The sequence below is a fragment of the Marmota marmota genome, unplaced genomic scaffold (genome assembly GCF_001458135.2).
Source record: "Marmota marmota marmota unplaced genomic scaffold, marMar, whole genome shotgun sequence".
Taxonomy (NCBI): Eukaryota; Metazoa; Chordata; class Mammalia; order Rodentia; family Sciuridae; genus Marmota; species Marmota marmota.
In genome coordinates, this window is record NW_026000226.1 from 63,633 (window position 1) to 78,441 (window position 14,809).

Sequence of the window (14,809 nt, forward strand, 5' to 3'; positions counted from 1 at the left end):
TATTTGTGTTCAATGAATGGAAGACCATTCTGCTGTCATGTATAAATTTAGATTAGAATAAATAATTTTTTTTAAAAAAAAAGTGAAATTTGAAAATATTTTCTGAGATTTTTCCAGGTGAGAAAGATAATGAGCAATTAATTCTCTTCTCTTGTCCAATAAATTGAAAGGGCTCTTTGATGCAAAGGCCCATGACTTAATCAAGTGTGCATGTTAGGTGTCCAGCACAATCCCCAGCACAATGAATGCATAAGTAGGTGTTTCATAACTATTTCATTAGCTCAATTAATGAAGAAAATGCATGAGTTAAATGCTCAGTGCTTGGTTGCTTGTAGGTCAAAAACCAAAACTGAGTTTCGAGAAAAGTAAATATTAAAGTCCTCATTGAAGAGATTCATAATCTCTCTGTAGAAAGTGAATAATCCAATTTAGAAACATAAAACAGAGCACGATACATGATGAAGTGTTAGCCTAAGTACAAAATGAAGCGATGGTAAAAAAGAGCTTTAGGAGTGAGCTGGCATTGTTAGGGGAAGCTTCAAGAAACCGAGACCTAACAGGGAACCTAAATCAACTGGAAGGCAGCGAAACCAGGCGTTTTTATTGATCCTCCAGTGCTTCAACCTACCTGCACAACTGACACCGCCCACGGTATTCTCTCTGCACCACCCGAAGCCCATGCACGCTCACCTGCCACTCCCCTGGCCCCCACCCCACCCCTGCGCGCCCGCGGACAACCGGGTGCACACTCACGCGCTCCGTCGCCTCTAGTATCCAGCTCCGAGGCGCCCCGGGCGGCAGGCCGGCCTGGGAGGGCGGCGGCACCCAGTCCCAATCAGCTGGCACCACGGGGACCAACGGTCAGAAGGACGCGGTTCTGCACGCGCCATTCTCGCCCGTCACGCGTCCCAGCGGCGCCTGTTACAAGCGACCCGCCCGCCGCCCTTGGGAAGTCCTAGATCCTGCTCCGCCGAGCTGCAGTCGCAGAGGTCAGGAGGCGTCCGAAGTTCTGGGGGCCGCCACCAACTTCGCGCCGCAGCCAGTTGCAGAAAGGGCGACCCGGGCACGTCCGCCTTTGCACACCAGCCGGCAACTGGCTGAGCGAGCGGCCAGGCCCGCGGACGCCACGGGCCGCCCAGGCAGCCGCTAGAGCGCGTCCCGAGAGGCGCCGCATTCTAAGAGGTTGCCGCCTCAACGGCTCTTCAGCGGGAGCGGGCACTGCAGAGGACCACCGCGGACAGTACGCGCCTTGCGGGCGGGATCTGCACCTGCATCTGGGGCCTTGGGGCAGTAGGCAATGCAGTGAACCATTCAGCCAAAGAGAGCACAGGACGCAGCACCTATTTCAATAATATTAAAGCTCTCATAGGAGAGACGATTAATACAATAGAAGCAGATGGAGATACAAGGAAGCCAAATGATCATGAAACGTTGAAAGAGAACAGCGGGGAGTTGACAGGACTCCACAATGGGAAGGAGGAGTGGTAAGATGCTGCCATCGAATTGTACAGTGTATTTATTATGTTTTAACCCATTGGTAAATTCACCATCCCACGTTGATTAGCCAGACTTTACCTGGAGAAGCCAAAGCTCTGCTTCTCATGCACTACTGATCCATGCCTTTACCTTTCTTTGTCCACCATAGATCAGGTCCCAGCAGCAACTCTATCTCTGGCTGTTTTTCAACCACCTCCAGCCACTCCAGCCCTGTGTCCATACACTGCTGCCTGAGAAATCTTCAGCCAGACCCATGTACTGACACTTAACTCTATGTTCTTTTAGAACATCCTGTGGATTCTGCTGAAGAGCTTCCAAATTAGAGCCATAGATTCCTGAAACTACAAGTGGAAGAGGCTTTGTTCTGATTGCACTGTCTTGTGGAAGGCTTCTGATTGCACAGAACCCAGGGAGGGCCTGACAACACTGAAGTCAGAGCAAGAAGATGCTGTCCACACATCATGGAGTCTAAGGTAGGAGCAATGGCAAAGACACCCTGTAGCCACACAGTGTTTATGTTTCTGTTTTGTATGGTTGAATACTAGAAAGCATCTTTGTCTTCAGCAGTGAATGGGATGACCCACTAGACAGTCACATACTGAAAGTAGGACACTATAGAAGCAGGTCTCTATAACAGCTGGAGGACACTGCTGCTTTTGAAACCTGGGGAGGGAGTTTTGAATCCAAAAATATATGTCTGAATGCAGGTCTCTTTATAGTTTTCATATCTTAATGACCTTGTGTCAAGAGATCTGATTCCATGACTTGGAGTGTGCTGTGTTTGTAACCACCTTTTCTAGCCCTACTTGGAAAGTTGACCTTTGCCAGGAGATGAGCTCATTCTCCCCTTGTCACCAAAAACACTAGCCTTGGACCCTGATTGGTTATGAGCTCTTTTGCAAAAGACCAGGAGATCTTATTTGGAATTAGTATTTATTTCTGCCTAGACTCTTTTTTATGTATTTATTTTAAGTTGCAGTTGGACACAATACCTTTATTTTATTAATTTTTATGTGGTGCTGAGGATTGAATCTAGAGCCTCACACATGGTAAGCAAGCACTCTTCCACTAAGCCACAACTCCAGCCCTGCATAGACTCTTTCTGCTCTCCAACAAATTACCTGGGTTGCCCATCCAAGAGGAAGAGAAATTCCTTCCTCACAGCCCTGGAGACTATGGAGTCCCAGATCCAGGTGCTGAGCATTGGACTGCTGAGGGCATTCTTGCTGTGTCTGCACATGGCAGAAGGCAGGAGGACAGGGCGTGGGGTGGGGGGTGGAACTCCCACAGGCACAGCCTGCAGCCAGGAGACAAAAGTTCTTCTGTCATCTGCCAGGTGGAGGGAGAGCAGTGCACCCACTCTCTGCAGGTTCAGGATGTGCAGCAGCATCACCTTCTCTTCCTCACCGTCAACATCTGGATAACAGGGCACAGCGAGGACTGGATACTTCAAGAATGTTTTGTCCGGGATGAGTGTGTGCCCCACCAGTGTGGGGAGATGCAGGGAGAATAAGAACCTTCTGCAACAGAATCCAGTTTACAGGAAGAAGAAGAAGAACAGATACTAAGAGGAAGAGGGGAACTGTGAGATTAGGATGGAGGCCAGTGAATGGTCCATGACTGGCAGCACAATAACCATGGGGGAATTGGGAAGAGAGGCTCTTCTTTGCTGCCTATGAGGGTTCCCAGATGCAGTCTGAAGTGTGGGTTGTGGGACAACAGAATGGTACAGATTGAAGTTGGGTGGGAGATGGATTGGGGGGCCTGTCCCTTTGCTGGCTGCTTACAGCCATGGACTTGAGGTATGGGCAGGAGCTGTCACTGGAAGCAGGAGAAGATGGAAAAATCACCGCCATAGAAGGGGGGGTAGTGTCCATGGCCGTGTCCTCAGGCAGCACAGTGGGATGCTGGGAAAGATGAGCTGATGACTTTGCTATGGTGGTTGGGGGGACACTCCTAGCAGAGTCCTGGCCCTGGGTATTGGGGCTATGAGTGGAAGGGACTAGAGCAGGTCTTGGAAGGAATGAGGAGAAGGAGGAAGAGGAGCAGCAGGAGGAGCAGCCAAAGGAGAGGGATTATTAGGAGGAGGAAGAGGAGGAGGAGGAGGGAATGGAGAAGGGGAAAGAGAAGAAAATGAAGGGGGAAGAGAAGGAGGAGGAAGAGAAAGAGGAGAAGGAGAATCAATACACATGGGGGTTGGGTATGAGGTGTGGGAATTTGGGAATTTGGAGGTGTCACAGGTCTTGCCAGGTGTGTGGTTTGGTGAAACACATTAGGGGTAACACCCACACTGGGACTGGGCCTGAAGGAAAAAAAAGGGTTAGTGGGAGGAGGCAGAGGAATGGAAGTTGGGATTTCCCCCTCATCTTTATTAGGTGAGGTGGAAGGTCGAGGGATAGATAGGTTCAGGGGCCCAGTAGGCTGGAACTCCAACTGCCTGTTGACAAGGATACTTGGCATGGGGGAGGGGTCAGTGGGTGGGGGAAGTGGGCCTGCATTCCAGGCAGGGCCTGCAGGTGGGAAGAAAGAATGGACAGACTGAGTGGTGGTGCAGTCCTCCAGAGACTCTCTTCTGCCCTGTAAGACCTCTGCATCAGCCTCCAAGTTCTTCCTCTTCGCACTCTGAACCTCCCTCATCAGGGTGCCTGAGTCTTCCTCTGGACACAAAAGTGGCCGCTTAGCAGGTGGGGGGCAGCCCATCTTGATGCCAGGGCTTCAACAATGTCAGGGCCACCGGCATGGGCTGCTTTCTTTTCTTGGGCCTCCAGGTAGCAGCACTTTGTGGATGACAGCTCTGTGATGGAAGACAGGAAGGCTTTTGGCCCTGCACTCCCTTGATGGATGCCTAGGAGCCTGGAGAGATGGGACAATCAAGTTCATCTAGGCTCTCCTTGGCCCACTTGTCCTGCATTAAGCAGCCCTCAGCATTAAGCAGGGTGAGCACTCCTTGAGCAGGGCAGTGGGAGCTGCAGGTGGCAGGGCTCCCACATGACAAGTTCTTGGGAGACACCTGGGCCCTCTCTGGAATGCTGTTTCCTTCTAGGGGCCAAGAACTGGGCTCCAGTGCACTGAAGTCTCCCTGAGTCTCCAGAGGACATGTTGGTGTTGCTTTCCCTTTGCTCAGGGCACCCCTCTGCAGATCCTCCTGCCTCTTTTGCCATTGGGAACTGCCCTGCTCCTCCTCCTCCTTCTTCATCTTCTCCTCCTCCTTTCCTCCTTCTCCACCACCTCTTCTTCCACCTCTTTCTCCTCTTCTTCCAGTTGCTCCTCCTCCTCCTCCTCCTCCTGGTGAACCTTGCCTTCTTCACGCTGTTCATGGGCCCTGAGCTCTGCTTCTTCTGAATCACCAACAGGGAAGTGAGCTGGTATCATGGGCCCCTCAGTCTGGTGGACCTGCTGATAAAGTGGCCTTCACCAAGGAGTGGCCTGCACTGAGGAGTGGCCTGCACTGAGGAGGAGGGATCCTTACAGTTGTCCAGGGTTCAAACATCCACGAGTTCCTAAGTGATAGGTCTGGCTTTATGTGGAAGGACCTCCAGGACAGCAGCAGCAGGATCCCCAGAGAGGAGTGCACCACCTGCAGGAGAGGGTCTCTGTCGCAGCCAGCTACATAAGGCACCTGAGGTCAGGGATCTTGGTGGACTTGCCTGCAGGCAGGGCTGATGGAAGAGGCTGGTACAGCAGGGTGATTCCTGCGAGGAGTGGGAGCATTTCAGGCCTGATGGATGGGTGTCTGATGGTCTAAGAGGGCCCAGCAGCGTGGCCTGCGACTGTGCTTGCTCAATAGACTGCCCATTGAGGGAACCTGTTGCTCTTCTGATCCAACAGTAGTCAGAAGTGCAGAGGAGCTCGGCAATCACCAGCTCCCCTGGAGACCAAAAGCTAAACTCTACGTTTAACCCTTGTGATGTGTGGCTGGCACGCATGACGGAGAAGGGACTTGGGGCCAAGAAGTTTGGTCAAAAGAAGGCCTCCAGGGTAAAGAGACCCTACCCCCACTGTCCCCTCTTGGTCTGAGCTTAGTGCTCCTCCAGACTCTGCGCTGCTTCTTATCCCACACCCACCACACAATTTTCTCACCACTTCAGAGGGTCATTCTGAGGCTGCTTTCCTTTTGGTTATTTAGGCCGTCGTTCTACATAATATCTCTATGGATTCTACTTGACATGACTGTAGCCATCCAGAGTTGAAACAACCATCAATTGACCCCAAATAGCTCTAGTCAATTTTTCCTCCATAGTTCCCACCATACTATCAATTTAGAAAACCATTACAATGGTCCCTGAAACTGTCCCACAGGATTCTTGAGCCAGTAATGGTGCCTGACTGTGTGTGATATTACTTCAGGTAAAATAAGTTCATTTTGTTTGGGAAGAATTCCCTTTCATCCTAACCAAAGCATATACATATCCTTCTCTCTAAACCATATTGAAGGTGTGCAGTATTCTTCCTGTTGCCTAGCGTCATATTTCACTTGGGACACCCAAAGCCAGCACTGAGCAGCCCTTTGCTGCCAAACCAGCTCGATTTCTTCCAAATACACTACATGTTCTGCTCAATATTTAGACACATTAGCCCAGTCTTCCTGTGGTTCTGTAGCACCCCTGAGTTTCCAGTTTCATCAGGCTGCATGGGCTTCATGTGGAGGGAGGCGGACCCTGATCTAGCTTCACCTTTGGATCCCTGAGCATCACAGCAGACAAAAGAGGGGGCTCTGGGCACCATACACTGCTCTAGGGGAATCTTTATCCTGAACTCATGGAGGTCTCTGATCCTCAGAACCCCCCGGGGTGTCCAGGGGAGTCAACTCTGTGAATAATCCTGCTATCAGACATGATTGCTCCTACTTTTACCCCATCCCTGGGGTCAAAACAGGGAGAAACCTCTAGCTTTGGTGCCCAGTTGCTCTGTAGCAAGGGTGCCTCCAGGGCACATGTGCTGGATAAATTGCTCATTAATAAGATTTCATGGGATGTTTAAACTGGCCTATTTCATCTTTACATGCACAGGAATATTGCATATGTTCCCTGTGCCACACCAAATACCAGGCAAGAAGGAGAAAAATGCAGCAGTTCCATTTCCCCCACATCTTTTGCTTTCCTTGGCTTCAGTTACCTGTGATCAGCAAGGCTCAAAAAGTGTTGTCTTACTCGCAGAGACAAAGACTACATTCGAATGAATTTTATTAGAGTGTATTATAACTGTTCCATTTCACTATTGTTAACCTCTTCTAGTGCCTGCTCTAAAGTGAGCTTTTTAACTGTGCATTGTGTAGGATAAAGCCATGTATCCAGGGCTCAGTACTCATTATTTCCAGTGTCCACTGGGGGCCTTTGAACATATTACATGCAGAGAAAGAGGTCTACTGCATGAGCTGTCGGGGGCCCAGATATTCTGTATTTGAAATGGTCAGTAAAGCTGCCATTCCTCATTTAGCTTGAAGTGGATCTGATGGGAAAAAAAAAAAAAACAAAAACCAGAAGCTCTCCACAATAATAGCAGCTCACAGGCTCAAACATCATACAGATCTGAAGTGAGGCCTATCTGAAGGAAGATGATATTTGGGTTTCAAATACATATTGGATACAGAAGACAGAAAAACTTTAATAACCTAAAAATTGATGTACATAATAAAATAATCATTCTCTGGGTATTGTAATCAATTTACCATGCATATTTTAATTGATTTTTGTGGTTAGTAAAAAATATGCAGGTACAAATGAGTCATGTGACATGTAATTTTCTCTAGGATAATGCTGGCTTATGCTCAGGCACTCCTTCACCACCCAGTGGGCCCAACCTGACTGGGACACAGACCCAGAGCAGCAGCTGCCAGCTGGATTGAGACTGTGGGGAAAATTCAAGTTGCCACATTCCATAGTCGCCCAAGCTGGGATCTGACTGAGCGAAGAAAGACCATTACTCCACCCGGCTATTGAGAATGCTGTCCTTCTCAGCAAGGGACCCAGTGTCCCTATGGGTACATGATGTCCCTAGCAGGGAGGTGATCCCAGACACCACTTGCTGTCCTCATCACTTTAAGAGAGTTCCGTTCCTGGAACCTCACTCTCTTATATAATTCTCCTCCTACAGAAAGCCCCAAAATCAAAATACTTTTAAAAACACATGATTAAGATCACCACCCTGAGAGTCTTGTCATACCTCTGCCTGATTCTGAAGTGGGTCAGATGTAGAGTAAGATCCTCCCAGAGGAGTTTTTGCATACAAGGTCTCTCTTCTTCCCTCTTATACATTCCGTCTCATTCTTTTTGTGACACAATCATTACTTGAATAAAGGAGTTGCTTATGTTTCTGAAGACACATAAAGTACATCATGCAAAGCAGAGCAATTTATCCTGAGGGGGTGTACTTTATTGATTCAGATGGATTCCTTATTCTGGATTACCTCCTCGGTGTTATGTCTGTATATGACTAAAATTAAATTTTGAACAAAACTTTTTAAAAGTATCCATTAGGACCTATTATTATTCTTGTTGAAACCCATGAAGCTATTATTTAAAAGGATCACCTCTCGCCTCCTGTAAAACTACCTTCTTTGGAGGTTGAGGAAGTTAATTAATCCAAATCAATTCCTCTATAAAGCATACTGAAGAGCACAATGATGGCTGTAAAAGGTCTTTTTTCTATGATTGGGACGATCCTATTGAAAGTTTGGAAACCAAATTCAAAACCTATTCCAATCAGCAATTCAAAAACATGTTGCTTTTTCCCCCTTTTTAGTCACCATACCCAGAGGAATATATATTTTAGTAATGTTACTATATCTTTAGTACCACAACTTACACAAAATTCGATCCACTTTTTTAAAGTCTTAGAACTAGTTACTCATGGCTTTGCAAGACTCACAGGTGATTAGAATTTGAAGATTGAATGAAAAACCATCAGAGGCCAGGCTTGTCTGGGCAGGATTAGATATTTAAGTTATTTAGATATGTTTCATTTCCTAGGGAATAATTTGCATATCTTTCCAGCTACACTGATCATTTCAAATCAAAGGAAAGACACATCCAGCTCTCAAAGCATAATGTTTATTAGACAAATTCAAAATTACACACCTGAACATAGTGAAAAAATACTCAGTTAAACCCTTTCAAATTGAGTTTGCCTGGAGTATTGCAATCAAGCCCCCAGGACTTCGGGAGACAGCCTGAAGGACAGATCAGGGTATTTCTGCAGGAATAAGGGTCTCACTCACCTGTGATGGGGAGGGGAACCCTACACTTTTTCAGATCTCACTGTCTGAAACGGCTCAGCAGTCATTGAAGACGCCCCTCCCATCACTGATTGGATCCTGTGTTGATGACATTCCTCTGAGCCCTCACTCTATCTCTTTCCATAGAAGAGGAAGAAAGCAAAAATGAAAGTTCTGTTTCATCTCCTGGAAAACTGAAACACCAAGGCTCTAACTAAACATGTCTTTAATTTCCTCATGTGTTCATGTGAAGAAAAAAACACAAATTAACCACTGAATACAGCTTGAAGCCACAAAAGTTAGGGCTGAAATATGATTTTTGTTCTTGGATATCCACTTCTCTTTCCTGACACAGAGGAATGCACAGAAGCACCCAAACCTGGGTCTGCACATTTATTCCTCTTTTCAGAGTATTCCAGACAAATGTGCCTCAATAGGAATTGATATTTCAAGAGAATGAGTTAATTCATGTATGAATTATTTATTTTTCCTGCAACATGGGCTGGGCATCTTGGGCATATTGGGAAGATGAAAGGTTCCCTACGGGTGTTTCTGACCTGAACATCTGTTTCCAGAAAAGCAGGTGTGGAAAAATGCCCCTCCCGAGCTGTTCTGCTGAAATACACTAAGTGGGAAGGGCTCCAGGGTTCTGTCTCTGTTCAGACTGCAGAGCTGAGCAGAGAGGGTATGTGGGTGCCCCCTTCTCAGGTAATTGGGTCTGTCAACCAGCAGGTGGCACTAGATATCCCAGTACCTGCTAAGTTTGGAGTCTTTCTGATAGACTCACCCATGCTTCTGCTTGAGGACGCTCCCCCATTAGCGGTAAAGATACTTTCCAAGTTGAGAAACTCAGGCTCTTAGCTCACCCTAGCAGAATTTGTAACCCACTTCATTCTTACATACCATCTATGGACCCTGTGTATATCGAATTCAGGAAGTAAGGTTTTCTGTCAAAAAGAAAACTTAGATGACCACTAGGCCTTCTGTAAGCATATGTACTATACTTGCCTCCCTCCCCCATACACACAAACACGTGCTTCCCAACTTGGTCTTTAGGTATAAATGATGAACCATAGCATATGTTTAAGGTGTACTACTTGATATATTGTGAAATGATTACCAGCAATGTATTTATGTCTATCATCTCATGCATTTATGATTTTTTCCCGAGGCCTAGAATTAAGAAACTTAAGATCTTCTCTCTGCATAGTTCAAGAATATGAAGCAGACATGTTGCCCAGAGTCACCATGCTGCACACTGGATATCTAGAACTTACTCAACTCACAGAACTAAAACCCCACACCCATTGAAAAATTATACCTCGATTCCCCCCATGTAACAAACACAGCAATACCCTGCCCTGCGGCCATCACCACCAAGGACACTTGAATGGCCCCTTCTAGGAACCACTGTGTGATGACGTCATAATCTTCAAGGGTAAACATATTCCTCAGTTCCAGGGTGCTCTTGGCCATGCATTTATGAGTATATGAATGGCAGTGGGCATTTCTGCAAGGAAACTCATGACGTATGTGCAGATAAGTGAACTGTAGAAATCATTTTGACTCCACCAGGATGCTCCCAGAAGAGAATTTCACTGGGATGCAGAAGTGCTAATTGAAACCCAGAGAGCATTTCACAACCATTCTTGCCTGGGTAGGGTGATCGTCAGTGCACTTCTTCAGTGTCACTAGATTGAAGAACCACCTCTCCCTGTGAGCAGGTTCATTTCAAGTTGCACACTCTAAACTTCAAACACAAAGCACTGAGAGTATCAAGTGGAGGGCATCTGATGGAGTCTAGTACGGACACTCGCGGCTCTCTGCAAGTCCTCCAGCAGGTCTGCGCTGGGGCCCTAGGCACTGCAGCAGGACTCAGGCTTGGCTCTGCAAGCTGTGCAGCACCTTAGTCTGGAAGGGTCCAGTCAGCCAGGCAGGCATCAATGGTGCACCCATGAGGGCAAGTAAGTCCTCAGGTGGTGATGGTGGTGATAGTGATATGTTGCATTCAGCCTCCGAAAACATCCAGCTGTATATGAGCACCAGGCTGTTCCAGCCACCATTGTTCACACTGCTGGTGTCCAAATGCCCTCCGTGGTGTACCCCTCAGGCACCCACGCTGCGTGATTGGACATGGGAGGGCTCAGCGAGTAGGGGAAGCCAGGTGCCAGAGCCCGCGAAGCCATGCTTGGGGCCCCACCGCGGGCAGCACCACCTCATCTGCCCCATGGGGTTCTGTCCTCTGAGGCTTGGGGCAAACCAGTGAGCGTCGACGTGCCACCTGCAAGGTGGGAGGGCCGCTGTCCACCCCTTGCAGGTAAGGCAGGCCAGGCAACGTGGTGGAACCCACGCGGGTGGTGGGCACCTAGAGGGGGGACCTGGTCACGGTAGTGGCTGCAGCTGCTGTGGCTGCAGGATGTAAGAAGCCGCAGCACGCCCCATCTTAAGCAGCTGGTTCCTAGCTGGAGAGGGCGGAGTTGGTCTGGTTACCAGACCTTGGCTTTCAAGGTTCACAGGAGCTCAACTTGAGCCCCACCTAGACCACAGTAGCTTGCTGGCTGTCAGGGCCTGTCCAGGTCAGTGAAGAGCTTAGGTCCTCCCAGCTCGACAAGGCACTCCTTAGGACAGCAACCATGGCACTAAAGGTCCATAGGAGCTCTGAAGGGATGCCAGTCTTAGGAGCTGAGCAGCAAGAAGTGGACCAGGAGACCATCACTGCAGCATGTCCAGCTATAGCCTCTGCAGTTGACCACACTACTGGTGCCATGCTCTCTACCCTGAAAGCAGGAGGACAAGGATGAGCAAGAGATGGGGAAGGCCTTGGAGAGCTTCAGCAATAGAAGGGCCCCAGAGATAACCAGCTGCAGCTCTGGGCTCAAAGCACTTGGGCAGACACCAGCCCATCATAGTCAAGGCCATCCATGCTCAGGTGCTGCTCTGAGCTAACTACTGGCTCCTGGGGTGAGAACTGAGCATGGAGACTGGCCAGAGAGGAAGATGATCCTGGATGCTAAGAGAGGCCTAGGGTGCCTGCAGGAGAGCATCAATGAGGCTCATCCATCCTGTCCAATGACCTTGAATAAAATTATCCAAGTAGTTATGCCTTTAAATCATTTTCATGCCAAATCCCATCAACACATAAGAAGTTTAGAAAGATCAGATGACAAACAACCCATCACAGTACTTGTAAGATGTGAGTACACAGTGTGTTGAGTATGATGCAAAAAAAAAAAAAAAAAAAAAAAAAAAAAAAAAAAGACAGGTATAAGAACAATCTAGACCATGTGTGATGTACTCCTTCAGTCAGGTAAACACTGTAGCCTATGTGGCTATGCTATCTGCCTGCTCACTTTCAGTTCACATCTCTTATATGTCTCAGCATTGTATAGCCATGGTTTTCTGGTTTTGTTGAGTTTTATTGAATTTTTTTCCTAGCCTTATGGTGATTTTATTTTATATCTTTCTATTACCATTATTCTGTGCTATTATGGGAAAACTCCATTTGGAGAATGTAAATTGTTTTCCAAATGCATGGCTTTAATGTCTAGAGAAGAAAAAAAAAAAAAAACAGAGAGAGCCAGACAGTACCCAGCTTTATGACAGGCCTGTTATGTAATACACATCAGGAACAAGGGCCTTAAACATAGGGTAGGGTATAGGTTGCAGCACTCAGGTGCCTACCAGAAATCCACCAAATGCAGGTAATGCTACAAGAAGATAGCCTCCACCTGAGGGGTCTGGTGAAGCAGTAGCATGGCCACAGGAGAGGCAGTCTCCAATCATGGCAGGGGAGGTGGAGCCTTCAGAGAATAGGGTCAGGCAGGATTATGGCTGAGTGTCCGTGATTCTGCAGCACCACTGCTAGGTCATGGAAGCCTGTGTTAGAACTGTCAGGTCTCCTTTGTGGAGGTCCAGAGTGGCTGGGCTGTAAGAAAGGCACCAGGGACCAGAGGAGGTATGTAGTGCTTGTGTGCAGCTTTCAGAATTTCTTAGCAATTTACCTAAGGAATTTGTGAGCACTGGAATACTGATGGGCCCTGCACTGAACACTTACATTGAACAACACTGGCTTTTAACCATATCCACACATGATCTTCTCTATTAATATTGTCACTCATATTACTAAGAAACAAAATCCCCAAATTTTATGATATTTTTACACAACATTTCATTTCTACTTTCAGAAACTTTCAGTGTTAGCAAACCTCACAGTGCACAGCTCTTTCGTCAGTGTGCCCCGACTGTTAGATGAACAATTATAAATTTAAAGTTAAATCCAGGCTTTCTGCCTCATCTCCATGTGCTATGTTTTGTTATAGCATTATGTATTTAAATACATAAATATACAGCAGTGTATCTGTGTCTGTATTATAGACAGTACATTATGTACCCATGTGCATAAATCATTCATGATTTAGATATAAATTTCTTGTTCAAATTTAATATTGATATCATTTTTAGATTTATAACTATGAGTGTCTCTCTTTCTCTCCCCTCCTCCATTCCTTTCACACACAGACACACTAGTTCTTCTCACCTTCTGCTGAGCATGCTCACAATGTGCTGCAACTCCTGGGGGTCACCCAGTATATTAATCTGTGTAAATAAACAGAGGTTTATTTATTCTTCCCCCTTTTTTGTAGTATTTATCTTTGCTTGGCTTTAGGTTTGGGTAATGCTGATCAGATAAAATGAGTTGGAAAGGGTCCCCTTCTCTCCAATTCCTTGGATGTTTCCCACTGTGCAACTGTCATGTACACTCCATTGTCTTGCTGACTCTACCCACCAGCTTTCACCACTTTATGTGCAAAATTGTTGTTAGTCTTCACGTTTCTATTGTTTAATTATCTTTATTTTAGAATGATTATCACTCAATTTTTGTACATAAGTGCATTGATAACTTTCTGTGATATCTTTGTCCCATATGAAGTTCTGGTATGTAGCTTTCATTGTCTGTGTCTATAGGTGTGTGTGTGTGTGTGTGTGTGTGTGTGTGTGCATGTTTGTGCAGTGCTTGGGATTGTGACCCAGGCCACACACATGCTAAGCAAGCCGAGCTACATCACTAGCTCCCATGCTGTTTTGTTTTGAGTTTGGGTTTGTTTTTTGTTTTTTGTTTTTTTTTGGGGGGGGGTTGAGAGAACAATTTGTTATAATGAACCAGAAATACAAGATTCCACTGAAACTGGAACAGTTGGAAGAATATGGTTGAATTTAAATCTTCAAGAGAAAGAGGGAATCAAATAAAGCTAACAAATGGAGAAGCCCAACAGTGGTCTGAGACAAACATGGTAACTGCATTCTGACATGGGCAGCTCCTGATCCTTGCCAATGGTGTCTCTCCTATCCTCCCCCACCACTCCTCTCCCTCTGCTGTGGTAGTCAAACCAAATAGCTTCTTCCTCTCGATTGCAGGCATAAGGCTACCCCATTCCTTTGGATATGGTGCAAAGCCAAGAGGCAAGCTTAAGAATCTCATTTGAGGGTGGAAAGTGCACATACCCAATCCAGCATGCAGGTTACCAAAGATGTGGTATCAGTGCACCTGCAGCAACTTCCATCAAAACAGATACCATGTGTAACCTCTTACGTGTTCCTATAACAATGTCAATGTTCCCAATTTACTACATCATTAACAGTGCAGCAAACCATTATTTTTCAGCTCCAGATTTTCTTAACACTTCTAAGAGGCTATTGAACAGGGTGTATAAAAGAATATTATCTCAGAAACCAAAGCATCAAGGAGGAAAATTGGCTCTTTCTGGAACTTTTTGTGGGGACACAGAGAATGTCAATGTATGATAAGTGAAGGGAGGCAGAGGTAGACAAAGCATTCTACCCACAAGGCCAACACATTCACGTACAAAGTCTGGGTGAAGGGAGAGGGGAACATACAACATACAACACAGAATCAAAAAGTAAAAGGAACACACTAAATGCACAAGCTGGTGACAGGTGAGTCCATAGACCATTGAGATAGGTCCTTCCAGCATCAATCAGGTTTTTTTCTCATCTGTTATCTCAAGGTTATATATAGATGTGGTGAGTCTCTCAGAGAAGGAGAGGCAGGCAGGCTTCAATCGTTGGTTTCTGATCTGC

The 14,809-nt window shown here is 46.6% G+C and overlaps 1 long non-coding RNA gene across 1 annotated transcript; it reads left to right on the plus strand.

The window, feature by feature from the left end:
- Nucleotides 1-216: 216 nt before the first annotated feature.
- Nucleotides 217-3,686, plus strand: LOC107160924. Its single transcript, XR_001505912.2, has 3 exons — nt 217-1,484; nt 1,783-1,970; nt 2,834-3,686. It is a non-coding gene; the product is annotated as an uncharacterized LOC107160924 (long non-coding RNA).
- Nucleotides 3,687-14,809: the final 11,123 nt, after the last annotated feature.